This window comes from Mustela putorius, unplaced genomic scaffold (genome assembly GCF_011764305.1).
Source record: "Mustela putorius furo isolate JIRA1106 unplaced genomic scaffold, ASM1176430v1.1 tig00000450_pilon_pilon_pilon, whole genome shotgun sequence".
Lineage (NCBI taxonomy): Eukaryota > Metazoa > Chordata > Mammalia > Carnivora > Mustelidae > Mustela > Mustela putorius.
In genome coordinates this window covers 3,177,863-3,191,320 of record NW_025421385.1, presented here as the reverse complement: position 1 = coordinate 3,191,320, position 13,458 = coordinate 3,177,863, and positions in this window count along the sequence as shown.

Genomic DNA, 13,458 nt, shown 5'->3' with positions numbered 1-13,458 from the left:
AACGACCACGAGGCACACCGACGACGCGTCACAGGTGCTTCCGGTCCAGGACAGTCCCTACGTGAGCTGGGAGCGTGAACCCAGGCAAAGTCACCCGGCAAGCTAAGCAGCAGGTCACATCCTAAAACAGGAGCCCGCGGGCGTCTTCTCCGGGAAACGGGCCAGACGGGCGCAGACCAGCGAGCAGCTCTGCGGCAGCGCCGGGGTCGGGGCCAGGATGGGGCGCCAGGGGCAGCGCCGGGAGCCCAGCAAGCGCACCTGGAAGGCCGGGCCGCAGCCAGCCCGGGGCCACAAGCATGTTCCCTGCAGAACCTCTCATGGAATCCGTTTCCTTTAAAAATCAAAAGCAGTATTTTAAGGATTTCTGAAAACGGCTTTATATTTTCGTCTTTCTAAATTCTATTTTATTTTAATTATTTGACACAGAGAGGAAGAGAGCTTGCACAAGCAGGGGGAGGGGCCGAGGCAGAGAGAAGCAGGCTTCCCGCTGGGCGGGGAGCCTGATGTGGGGCTGGGTCCCAGGGCCCTGGATCACGCCGGAGCCAAAGGCAGACACTTCACTGACTGAGCCACCCAGGCGCCCCTTTTTATCGTAAAAACCTAAGCTGAGCTTCTCATCCTTAATACAGAATCGAAACCAAAATATTACAATGTAAAAGTTTTGCAATTCAAGGAAATCCCACAGTATTATGACTTAAAAGAGATTTAGTTCTCCTTTGAAGGAAAATTGTCGAAGGGGAACTAATGTCTGCAGAGCCCCTTTCTCAGAGCAGGAAACTGGGTTCTCCGAAGCCAGGCAGAGCGCAGATCTGAGCCCAAACGTGACTCCAGAACCCGCGTTTCCAGGGCACCGCGCTCCTTCTTGGGACCCGTCCCTGAGGGTGTGGCACACTGCGTGACTGATTCCTGCCGCACACTCTGCTGGTCGCCGGAGATACACGGGTAGCAGACCCCAAGCCTCCGAAGTGAAGGACAGAAGAGCCGGCTGGCCGCTCTGGAAAAGGACACACCATCATCACGGTGCTCCGTCCGGTGCTCCGTCCGGAGAACAGCAGGGGCACTCACCAGGGAGGCACTGGGATTCTTTTTAATGTTTATGAAGTAGGACCTGCTGAAAAGCAGAAGCCGATTCAATATATATATTTTTAAAACATGTACACGTCCAGGGTGTGTGAGTGGCTCAGTCAGTTAAGCAGCTGCCTGCAGCTCAGGTCCTGATCCCAGAGTCCTGGGACGGAGCCCCCACAGTCCTGTCCAGTTGAGTTTCCTGCTCAACAGGGAGCCTGCTTCTCCCTCTGCCTCTCCCCACAGCCCATGTTCATGCATGTTCTCTCTCAAAAAAATAAATAAAATTCTTAAAAAAAAAAAAACCCAGACATGTCCACTATACAGTATTAAAGAATTCAAAAATATCGTAACAGATAAAAGTGTAATTCCTCAGATTATTTGCAAAGTTTTAAATTAAAATAACATAACTCACTAATGGTTTTGTTTCAGATAAATGCAAACCAGATGTAGCGTGTTTTTTAAAGGCCTTTAAAATGGAGACTCACAGGGGCGCCTGGCTAGCTCAGTGGGTAGAGCATGTGACTCTCGATCTCAGGGCTGCAACTTTGGGCCCCGCGCTGGGTGTAGAGATGCCTTAAAAATAAAAAGCTTTAAAAAATAATAATAAAATAAAATAAAATGTAGACTCAAAATGCACCCTCAAGGAAATAATTGCTAAAGGGTCCATTCTGACCTTTCTTCAAGTTAGACCGAATTCAATTAGGAAAGAAAAATGGAGTAGACAGACTGGACTAAGACCACTCCTGTAATTAGTTAAGAACCCACACCAATAACCTGCAGAATTCTACAGTAAATTAATAACCAGCTGCAAAGAAAAAAGCTAAATATACAACCAAATCTGAGCTGTGGTGTCCTCTGGACAGTGGCCCAGAGACGTGCGTTGCTTCCTCGGGAGTCCCACGGCTCACCTGAGTCCCTCCAGCAGGGAGGTCCCCAGAAACACTGCTCTTTAGTCAGGCCGGGTGGATGGGAACAATTCAGAGACACAGGAGAAGGGAGACCACGTCTGTTGGAAGTGCCAAGGGTCCACAAATGAGCAAAATGCCTGTAACAGCCACTCCAGAAACAGATGCCCCTAAATGGAAGAATTCTAATGACAATCACTTTTTTTTTTTCTCTAGCTCTTTCTCTTTCCAAAAATTCTTCCCTTTTATTTTCAACACATTGTCCTTTAATTCCTTGCCAAGAACGTGGAATTGCTCTACGGCTCCAGCCCATTTCCTGGTGTCAGTGTTTCCAGAGGCTTCCTGTAACTATAAACACCTTTGCCGGCGGAAGGATGCTTCTGGCAGCTTCGTCCTCCAGCTCCCTGCCACCTGCAAAGGTCCTTGTGGGGGCCACCGTGCTGCCCCTTCATGGAAGACCGTCTCCTGGGGCTCACTCCGAGTCCAAGGCAGTGACGACGGCCAACGTGCGCTGGCACTTCCTTTGTTCAAGGCTCTCTGGCCAACTCGACGTACCCTATCTCCTGTCATCCTCACACCAACCGCGCGACAGGCGAATCAGCTGCGTCCCCGGGAGACACACAGCCAGGGCACGACCCCTCGGAGCACCTGCTCTTTCTGACCTCCCGGCGGCCCAGCCGGAGGCAAGAGGGATACTGAGAAGAGCCGTCAACAAGGCGCAGAAGGAGCAAGAGTTGGCGCCGGCCCCTCTCTGCGCTCACAGCTCTTCTCGGCGGCCCGTGTCCACCTCGTGGCCGCGGCCGGGTCGCCCCACACCCAGGCCGAAGCCCCTGACCCCGCCGGCGCGGGGCACCTCCCAGCAGGCCGCGCCCCAGACACAACAAGTCCCAGGGATTCTGGCTCCCCAGGATCCGGTTCCAACAGGAAACCAAAAGGATGACAAAGTCACTTAGGGGAAAAAATGACAGATTTCCTCACGACGGCCCATTGATAAAAAGAAGAGCATCGGAAACACAGAAGGTGTCAAAACCACAGACGCGGCCGAGTCTCCCGAGAAACGGAGCTCGGCGGGAGCAGGAACACGGATCAGGAGCGCCTCCAACACAGGGACTTCCCCAGGGACAGGCCCGAAGGCCTCTGTGGGGCTCAACCTCCCACTCCCCTTCCCCATCCTGGGGGGCGGCGGGCTGGGGCAGCAGGAGTCGTCCGGGCTCTCCTGGAACAGCCGCGGCTACCGGGGAAGACCGCGCCTTCGAGGAAGAGCCCCAGGTGAGCGCCGCGGCCGACCCCAGCAGCACGAGTCCGGCGTCGGGGAAGTTCGTGAGGGCGGAAGGCAGACCTCGGAGGTTAGGAACGGGTTTTCACAAAGTCCAGTACCTGGGAAGGAAGCAGCAGCGGAAGGAAACCCGACGGTGGACTCGGAGGAAGCGACACTAAGTGATAAGACAAAGCCAAGGTCGGGGTGCGGAGCAGGACACGGGGACGTCGGCAGGGCTGAGCCCCGCACTGCGGAGGAAGGAAGAGCCCCAGGCCGACACCTGGAGAAACAGGGAGCATTAACTTCCCACCCAGAACATCATCAGGGAAGAGACGGCGCCGGAGGACCGGAGGAGTTCGGCGCCTCCGCGAAGGCCCCGCCGCAGGAGGGGTCTCCGGGGTCCCGGACCGGGGGCGCAGCGGCTCCCGCCCCAGCCCCGTCCTCCGGAGGTGCACGAGGTCCCCGAGCCCCTGCCCTGAAGGAAGAGTCACTCCGCGCAGCCTGGGGGGAAGGAGAACAAGCCGCCGCGGCCCCTGCAGACGGCGCGGACCAGACCGCGGAGGCTCCGTTTCCATTCAGCACAGGAGCGCCAGGATGCGAAGCCCACGTCTTCCCTGGGAAGACTCTCCGATTCTTGCCAGAATGTAGTGATTTCTACCAGCTGAAGCGGCTGGGCAGCTCTCCAAGGGTTTAAACAACACTTCACATCTTCCATGGGAACCGTGCACTGTTCCCGAGTCAGACGCTACATTAAAATAGAAGTGTCCCCCTCCTCGAGCCGTGGGGGACGCTGAAAAGGAGCTGGTAAGATGAGGCACGAGGAGACTGGCGCTTGCGGTTTTGTTTTGTGGTTTTGGTTTTTTAATATTCATGGTTTGACATTTGGGGATCTTGTGTAGAATTAGCGGGAGGCCGGAGGAAGACACAGTGAACAAGCCTCGGGTCTGAAAAATCCAACCAAGACCTCAACAGGAAGGTGACAAAAATCACAACAAGGAGGGGGACCTCCTCAGCCACGGGGCAGGCGACCAACCTGAAACCGCGCGTCGGAAAGTCACTGTTTGGAAATTCAATTTTCAAAGAGGTAAATTACGTTACTCAAAACTGAACACGTATGAAAAGTCTAGACGGGGGGCGGGGGTCTCTACACCTCGGGCTCCCTGTCCCCCCGCATGCCACCGAGCAGGACAGGTCCGTGCTTTACCGGGGTCGGCCTGGTTCCCACCTGCAAGTACAAACAAACGCAAGGACACGCGTCTCCTGTCCTTTCCGGCACAGGAACGTGTTCACGCCGCTGCACGCTTCCTTTCTGCCCACAGCCAGGAGCCTGGAAGACCCTTCGTGTGCATCTCTATCACTGGGGCAAATTTTATTGAGGCAGGTCCCGTGGAGACACTTTGCGTGGTTTTCAATGCTCTCTTTCAAGTGGTGCGGCAATACTTCAATACCCTGCCTATGCGCAAGCGCGTCTGAATGGTGAACTCCCAGGAGAATTATCGCTTCATTGGGCACATGCATTTTTAATACTAATCAATACTGCCCAATTGCTGCTTCAAAGGTTGTACCCATTGATACTCCCACCAGGGCTGTACAGGAACACCTTTTCCCTCACAGACGTGCCAATGGTGTGTTAGCAAGTTTGTTAATCTTTACAAATTTGACAGGTGAAAATGCTACCTTGGTGTTATTTCAAATCACATTTATTGTATCATGAATGACATTGAGAATCTTTTCTTTTTCTTTTGCCTTTTTTTTTTTTTTTTTTTTACATAATCATTCACTTCTTTTTCTAGAACGATCCGTTTATTTCCTTTGACGATTTTTTATTGGGTTCTTTAACGTAACAGTTTCCAGAAGCTCTGTCTGTATCTGGAGTGTGAGCTCAATGCTGTGGCAGGAGCGGTCAGTGTGTGCTTCCTTCTAGGGTGGGCTGTGGACAGCTACAAGAAATCTTACGCTGCTGGAGCTCAGAGGTGCAGGTGGGAGTTGAATGGCCACGGGCAGAAAGGCCAGGAGCTCACATAGAGCAGCTTTCCAGGAATCTAGCCGGACTTTACTAATGGTACTGAGGGTCACAGAAGGTCTGTTACTGTAGATTCACACATCAGTCTTTTCTCTGACTACTTCTGGATTCTGGATCTTGAATCACATTGAATGGGTCCCCTCCCCCCCCCCCATTCCAAGCCTAGGAAGCAATCAGTTCACTTTTTTGTCTTACGTTTCTTTAAAAAACAAAAACAAAACAAAACAAAAAACTATTCAAACATATGATCCATTTGGAATTTCTTCTGGAGGTGCAGAAAAAGGTATGATCTAATCTTGTTTTTGTCTACACGACTTCCTAGTTGTCCCCAAATCATTTTACTCAATAGTCTACTTTTAACCCTAGAAAAGATAATATACTTTTAAAATATTCTAAATCCCTTCATGTGTCTGGGTCAGTTCTAAGACTCTTTTATTCCAAAGCACTGGTTTAACCTATTCACATGCCGGGACCACACTGTTTTAATTGTTGAGGTTTTATAACGAAGTCTTCCCTTAATCTGCCTTAAAATAATTGGATATGTTTAATCATGAGACACAAACAGTTTATCCTAAAAAGGCAGATGATCGATGAGACAAGAATGTTTGCAGAGTAAACTTCTGGTCTTGGGACAAGAAAATCTGAACATGGATATAATCCTAACAGCAATGATAAAATATATAATTACCAAATCTAGGAAGCCATAGTAATCAGGCTCTGCGGATATCATTTTAAATGTTCATTTTGGAAGCTGTTAAAACTATAATGCAGAAACACATAATTACATCATGTATGAATAGGTACAATTTGAATTCCACACACTCAGGATGCTTTCTTCCAGCCGTGACCTGCTCTTCATGCAAAACTGCCTCTTACCCAGTACTTACCAACTTTTAAAAGTCCAAATATGCTCACATTTTTATAAATAATTCATGATATCCACACACATGGCACTGTTTAAATACCTTCATAAGCAACGTTTTCTCTTTGCTACTGTAGAAAATGTTTTTGTCAAAGTAAGAAGCTTTCTATCACTGCCTCAGGAAAGAAAACAGAGGCAGCCGAAATGCTCCAAACGCGTATCTCCCTCCTCGCCATCAGCAGGTGGTGCTTGCCCCTCGCTGAGCTCCCCGTAGCTGGGGAGCCCTGGTCATTGGTGTCAAACAGTGGTTTTGGAGTACACGGGGGAAAAAAACAAAGAATCTGATGATGTCTGAAGTTATACTAAAACCCAAGCACCACGTTACTTACTTCATTTCTGCCTTCCTTTTGGGAAGACTAACATTCTTTAAGGACCATTTTGATCAGATTCTCCCACCTAAACACCTTCGCTTACTTATTCATGAGAATTATTGTCTAATTGCTTGGCAGTGTGCTAGGCACTGAGGTTAAGAAAATGAATAAAACATGCTTCCTGCCCACGGGAAGGAAGGGAGACACACACTAAGTGGAAAAGTACCGGCCCCAGGCACTGGCGGTGGGCAGAGATGGGGGACGGTGAGCGGTGAGCGAGGCCAGGGAGAAGGCGGGAACTCCCAGAGGCCAGGGAATGGCAACTGGAAGGAAAGGAGGGGCCTGGGGGCGGCGGGAAGTTCGCCAACTACAAGCAATTTGGCGCTGGAGGAAGTGGAGGGGAGAGGGGGTGGCGGGAGGAGGGGGAGTCACACCAGGCAGAGAGCTTGGTCCCAGGCAACGATGCCCTTAGAGCGTTCTTTCCCCTGTGCACCCCTCTGGTCATTGCTGAACGGTGTCATAACTGTCTTGATCTTGTCTGCACCCCACCTGGAGGCCAGGAGGAGGTCTGTGGACACGGCCACTGCCCGTGAGCAGGACAGCAACTGGAACACGGGCGCTGGACGAACCGTGCCTGTCACATGGCGCAACGTCACTGTGCTTGGCACCCCCTGTCCGGCCCCAGGATACACACAGAATGACCTCCGCACGAAGACTCGGCAATCTCTCCTCCACTGCTCACACTGCCTTTATCTTCTGCCTCTCTTCCCCGTGACGCATGGGCCCCGGACCCCTCTGTGCGCACGCGAGCGAGCTCGCTCTCTCTCTTTCTCTCTTTCTCTCTCTCTCTCTCTCTCTCTCTCTCTCTCGGGCTCTCCGGCCACAGCTCCTCCCCTCGGGCCTCCCGCCAGCTCTGCACACCACACACCCTGCCTCCTTCAAGATACCGCTCCAGTTTCGTCCTGCTGGGTGGTTTTCATCAAGATGTGCACTCAGAGCTTCCAAGCGTCCACACTTCCCGCCTCCGGGTGTTTGCCCCTGGGGAGAGCGCGTGCACTTGACTCCCGCAGGGCTCTTGCACGCAGCCGGCGGGCGGCCCGGGCTCCGCGATTGCGCGGGACTCCCTGGACTTTCCTCCTGGACAGCTCCGGGTCACTCCCGTCGCCGGCCCGACCATCCAGTTACTGACCCGCCTGCGCCGGCAGGGCCCCTGTGGCCTGGCTATGTGCCCCGACTCTGCTCACTGCTGGGGGGTGCATGTCAGCTGCCCGCACGGTGCCCTTGCCTGCACCTGACGCCTCCAGCCCCCCACTGGCCTTCCACAGATGTCCCTGCAGAGCCCCCTCCAGGGGCCCTGGCGTCCTTCCTCCATCTTCTCCCGGGCTTGCTCTGCTCTCCTTCTCCTCCTCCTCCAAACTCCTCACCAGCAAGTCACACTCCCGGGTCCATGCCACCAGGGGAGAAGCCAGCTCTCACCAGCCTGCAGGGGAAGGCCACGGGGCTCTGTCTCCCCTTTCCTGCCCCACAGCTACACCTGTCACACACTGGTCTCCGGGGACTCTGCCCCATGAAAAACAGGTCTGCCTCTCTGCCACCACACTCAAAATCCCTGGACGGGGCCCTGAGGGCACGGTGGCGCCGCCAACTTACTCGATCTCCGGGGCGCCTGGCTTCTTCGGTGCAGCAGTGCCCCCTCCCGATTCCAGGACGCGGTCTCTGCCATCTCCCTCCTCTCGGGCTCACTCTTCCTCTGGGTTCTCCATGGTTCTTCCTTCCGCTCCTGTCACACAGTCTTCTGTCCCTCCTGCTCCCCCAGGTCACGGCAGGTTTCCATTCAGAACTGCAGCTTCTCCTGCTCCCAAGAAGTCACAGAGCCTCATCTCCCACCCCACTCCTTCTGCGGCTGCCCAGAGAGCCCCCCTGTCATTCCACACCCCCTGCGGGGGACGCCACCGCAGCACACAACCGTCTACTAGTGACTCCATCAGGCGGCGCTCGGAGCCTGCTGGCTGCGCCCTCGCACAGTCCGGCCTGTGCCCAGCTGCCACACCGAAAGCCCAGGCACCCCTCCGGCCCTCTCCTGCCTTCGCCCACACACCCGGTGCACCTGCGCCTGCCTCCAAGCTCCTCCGAAAGCCACAATTCACTGCCACGCGGGTCTCCCGATCTCTTGCCCTGCCTACTACAGGGGACCACGTGTCCTCCGTCTCAACAGCCCCTGCATTCACTCACGGAACTGCAGCCAGAATGAGGTTCTTGGATCACAAAGCCCATAATCCCCAGTAGTTTAAAACCTTCCAGCAGCTTCCCTTTGCTCCTGCATAATATGCAATTTTCCCCCAACTTACAAAGCCCCAACTGGCCCTTTTGCTCTGTGGGTTTCCCTCCACACCACTGCTCTGGTCCGTGCCCAGGCTCTGACGACAGGGGACCCTCCTCTTGTCCCCTAACCGGAGACTCCCTCTGCTTGGGGCACTCTGCACTACTGGCCGCATGGGCCGATCAGACCCCAGGACAACTTCCCCTCCACAGAGAAGCCCCCACAGACCACCGGAATGAAAGGAGCTGTCCCGTCAACTCGCGATTTTAACTCCACGCATAGTTCTCGTGGCATCTGGCACTTTCCATGCTGGGTGGATTCCTCCCTTCGCAGGATCGGTTCAGGTCTCCATCACAGCACGCAGGCGCCCACGCAACCAGGGATCCCTGTACCAACAACAGTGCTGACCAAATCGGTGTCAATTCCAGCATTTTCTGTCCTTCTATCCTTTTCTCTGGACAAGGAACCAGCACCACCATCACCAGCCCTGAACACACACACACACACACACACACACACCACACACTCCCCTCTCCAACCCAAGAACCAAGGAGCCACCGGGCCCCTGCCTCATCAGCCACCAGTCCGAGGAATGTTACCTGCTCCTCCGGCTTCTGTCTCCCCTACTTCTCAGGTGCATGCTCTCCGTCTCCCACCCGTCCTCAGTGGGCAGATGACGACTCTGCCCCTGGTCACACAGCAGCCCGGCTCCCCCACGGGAGGCAGTGGGCTTCCCGCCTTCTTCCTTACCCCTCTGCGCGTGGAACGTCAGAGGGGCTCAGCTTCCTTCCCTCAAGACCCTGCGCTCCCTCCGCGAGGCAGGGACTGAGTCTGCAGCCCTGCCCAGCTCTCCTGCTTGCTGTGTGCGGAGAGCTTGGACTCTGTCCCCGTGGGGTTGGATCCCGGCACACAGAGGCCCAGGCCAAGTCCTTTTCAACGAGTGGCCTTCCATTCCCACGTTCCCTTTCCACAAGCACCACGTTGTTGTTTTTTGTTTCTTTTCACCCTTGAATTTCCCAAGCAAATATTAGAGCACCTTCAACACGCATGTCAGCCACGGTGGGTCTCAGGGATAGAACCAAAAAAGACAAGCTCCCTCCCTCAGGCGCTCACCGAGCTTGCTTTCTGCACAGGGAAGCAAGGCAATGAACAAGCTGGCCAGCAAATGAGCAAGAGAATTCCAGAAAGTGGTAAATGATACAAATAAAATCCGAGTGCTAGTCGTCTTCTGTTTCCTTCCTAAGATCTGGAGCTACTCTATCACTGTGGAGTTTTCCCTTAGACCAATTTAGATCAGCTGGAGGAGCTTGATTTACATTTTAAAAGGAAATTAAAATGTTTTGAATTACAACTAAGAGTTTTCCTTTTAAGGGAGAAATATTCCTTTTTCATGAAAATTATTTTTTTCTTTCCTTCTCAGACTGCCTGAGCTGTTTTTAAACAAACAAAAATTAACAATATATTAATTGACGAGATGCTCATCTCCCCAGGTTTAACCTGCTTTATAGTAAACAAAATCCTAGCATTTACTTAATTATCTAGTGCCCTGCATTTTTTTTTCTCCTCCTGAGGAGGAAGGACTTTTAAGATCCACATTCTCAGCAAGTTTCAAATAGGCAACACAGTATTATTAGCCATAGACAGCACGTCCTACATGAAGGCCCCCTGACTGACTTATCTTGTTGTAATGTATTTCTTTTCCCAAGGGATAGAAGAAGTTCTATGTGCAAAATTATCCGAGGGTAAGACATCGGATTGACACGAGGGAAGACACTGACCTTTTTCCGCTGCCTCTGATTTAGATTTTTAGGGATTATCTTTGTTCATGCAAGCTTTTTGAAAATAAACAAGGAGTTTTATGAAATTTAAATTAACACCCTTAAACAGTTTCGGCCCATTTAAACAGCACGGCGGGTGGATTTCGGCCCGGCCAACTACTCCAGCGAAAACAGACAAAACGTCTCTACGGACATCTGGTCTACCATGACCGGCAGGCACCCTGGCCCGGCAGGGAAACTTCACAACTCTGCTTTGTTGATCATCTCGGTAGCTATCTAGATCCTTACTTCAGGTCCTTTGAGGAAACAGTCTTCATTATTTCCAACGACCTCAAATGATTTGCACTGAGTAGGGACTTAATAATTACCCACTAGTTGGCTGTGAACTGACTTGACCTCCATTTCCATTGTGATTCGGGTCTCCCGTCCTCAGTAACCTCTGTCTCACTAACGCCCGTACAAAGAAGCTGTGTGTCCAGTTTGGTGTGGCTCCCGCGTGTCACACACATTTGCCCTTCAGAGGAATCCCATCTGTTTATCTCTGTGTGTTCAAGTGCTGGTCACAGAGGATCTTCAGTCTCAAGAACCAGGGCACAAGGGCTTAGCGGGTGATGCTGAGCATATTTCGAGCCTACCCTTCATGCAGACGCACACTTTCTGTTATGAACACGTGAAAAAGACACAATGCGCTGTGGTCTAAAGCAGTGTCCCACATCTTTGCCACGTCCTCTTCCTGCTCCCTTGGTCCCCTCCGTCCTGACCAAGAAGCGCTTTCCCCCTTTACAGCCCAGCACCATTCAGAGTCGGCAGCTGTCAAGAGACAGTACGGAAGGAAGGGAGACTTTCTGACTCTTCCGTGTGCTTACGGCAGTATTCTCAAGGCCTCTTCTCTGCTGAGATACCTCTCCTGCACTCTCCACCACAGCACCAAGTGCAGACAAGGTGAGTTGTTTTTTCCAGAAAACTGAAGCATATACCAGTCTGTCACAGCATGACTTCTTGACTTTGCTCTGCGTGTGTGTGTGCGCGTGCACACACACACACACACACACACGCATGCATGCACGCGTGCACACCCATGCAAAGCGGAATTCTCCATTCTCTCTAGAAGGATCTGGGTTCTCCAAGTACAGAGACGGCTTTCTATTCCAGTCAGCAACTTTGGGAGCTGTGATATGCTGAAGCCCTGAGCCTGAGGACAAGGTCAGAGGTCAACATTTAAAGGTGGACGGCAGATGAGGGGGAGTCAGGCATGACCGGACACGAAGGCAGCATGACCGCCAACCTACGAGCCCTGGACGTCAGCACTAATAAGCCTGCTTCCAGGAGGCTCTCTCCTGATTGGTGAACCCCTCATGGACTGTGGCCAGGCCAGGGCAACTGGCAATGTCTTTTAATAAAAGTTTGCTCTGTGCATTACTGAGCAAACCAGTGAGTCAGTGTGGACCAAAATGCAAAACCCAAATGGACAGGAATGGAACCAGGATATCCAACTTCCAACCCATGATTTGCTTTTTGAGGATGATAAAAATAAAACCAGTGTTCCTAGAAACAGGAACTGGACACACCAGCCTTTATGTGACAACTTGATTGTTAGACCCAGAAGAGACCAAATGGAAAGGCAAAAAGAAAAGGGGAATAAATGTGCAACAATTAAGACACATCTGTATAAATTTAGGCATTTTTCCACTCTTACAGAATCCAGAATTCATTCTTATCGGCAAACATCAAAAAGTCTGCCAGGATTCTGGTACTTCACCAATTCAGACAGCTCTAGTGTCTCATCCAGTGAGACAGAAACAAAGACCCTAAAAGTGTCAGAGCAGAAACCAGCTCCTGTCCTCTGAGCGTCCACTCAGCATCTGCCCACCTCTGCCCAATAGTAGATGGTGTTGAAGAGTACTTTCATACTTAGCACCTTAAAAGACCTTGTAGCCTCTTGATCCCATTCAAACCCCAGGCTACTCCTTACTGACTTGGTTCTAGGGATGAAAACACACACAAAGACAAAAACCCGCAGTTCTTGAGTGTGATTATCACGCGGCTTCTCCCAGCCAGAACTTCCTGCAGAATGGGTCCCTTCTGATGGCTTTCTTCTCTAGGTCCTCTGTCCTTCCAAAGGGAAAGCCTGCTGGGAACCCCCTAGTTCACCCTCATTCAACCTGGACTGTTCATCTTTATCCTGTCCCACAACATCCCTGGCAAGGTACCCCCTCTCTCCCAAACAAACCCCACTAACAATAAATACAAAGAGAAACCTCATTATTTTAGGAAACCCTGTTCCATCCAAATGCCCACACCCCTGTCCCCTTGCCACTGCCCTCTCCCCAAAACAATGCTCCTCACAGGCAAGGCATGGCACCCTTCCATCCCCACACATAGCCCAACCGCCAAAAGCGGAAAGCAGACGTTTATTTGGAATGCACAAATGCACGTGGAAGCGGACAAACAGGGACCCCAGTTCTAGGCCCAAGACTTAGCCAATACGCTTCAGAACGGGTGCAGAGCTCCATGGTCTCACCCCACCTTCAATTACTAGCAAATCTGTGCCCCTTTCAGTAAGTAAAAATGTCCACATCTAAGGTCAGCAAGCGCGAGGTCCTCCGTGCCCAGACCACATCCCTCCCCAAATGTAGCATCTAAAAATCAACCAACACCGGCAGGCGGGGGCCTGCGGAAGCAGATAACTGGAAGCTGTGTCTGACTAGGGGAGACTCCAGGATGGACGGGTCGGGGAGGGGGTCCGGGGACCACGCCTAGCGGTCCTATCAGGTCCACGGGCAAGTGCCGGCAGAATCAGCCGCTGGCAGCCTGAGTGAGCGCGGTGCAAAAGGCCGCTGGGCCACGCGGTCCCGGCGGATCCCCGCACGGGG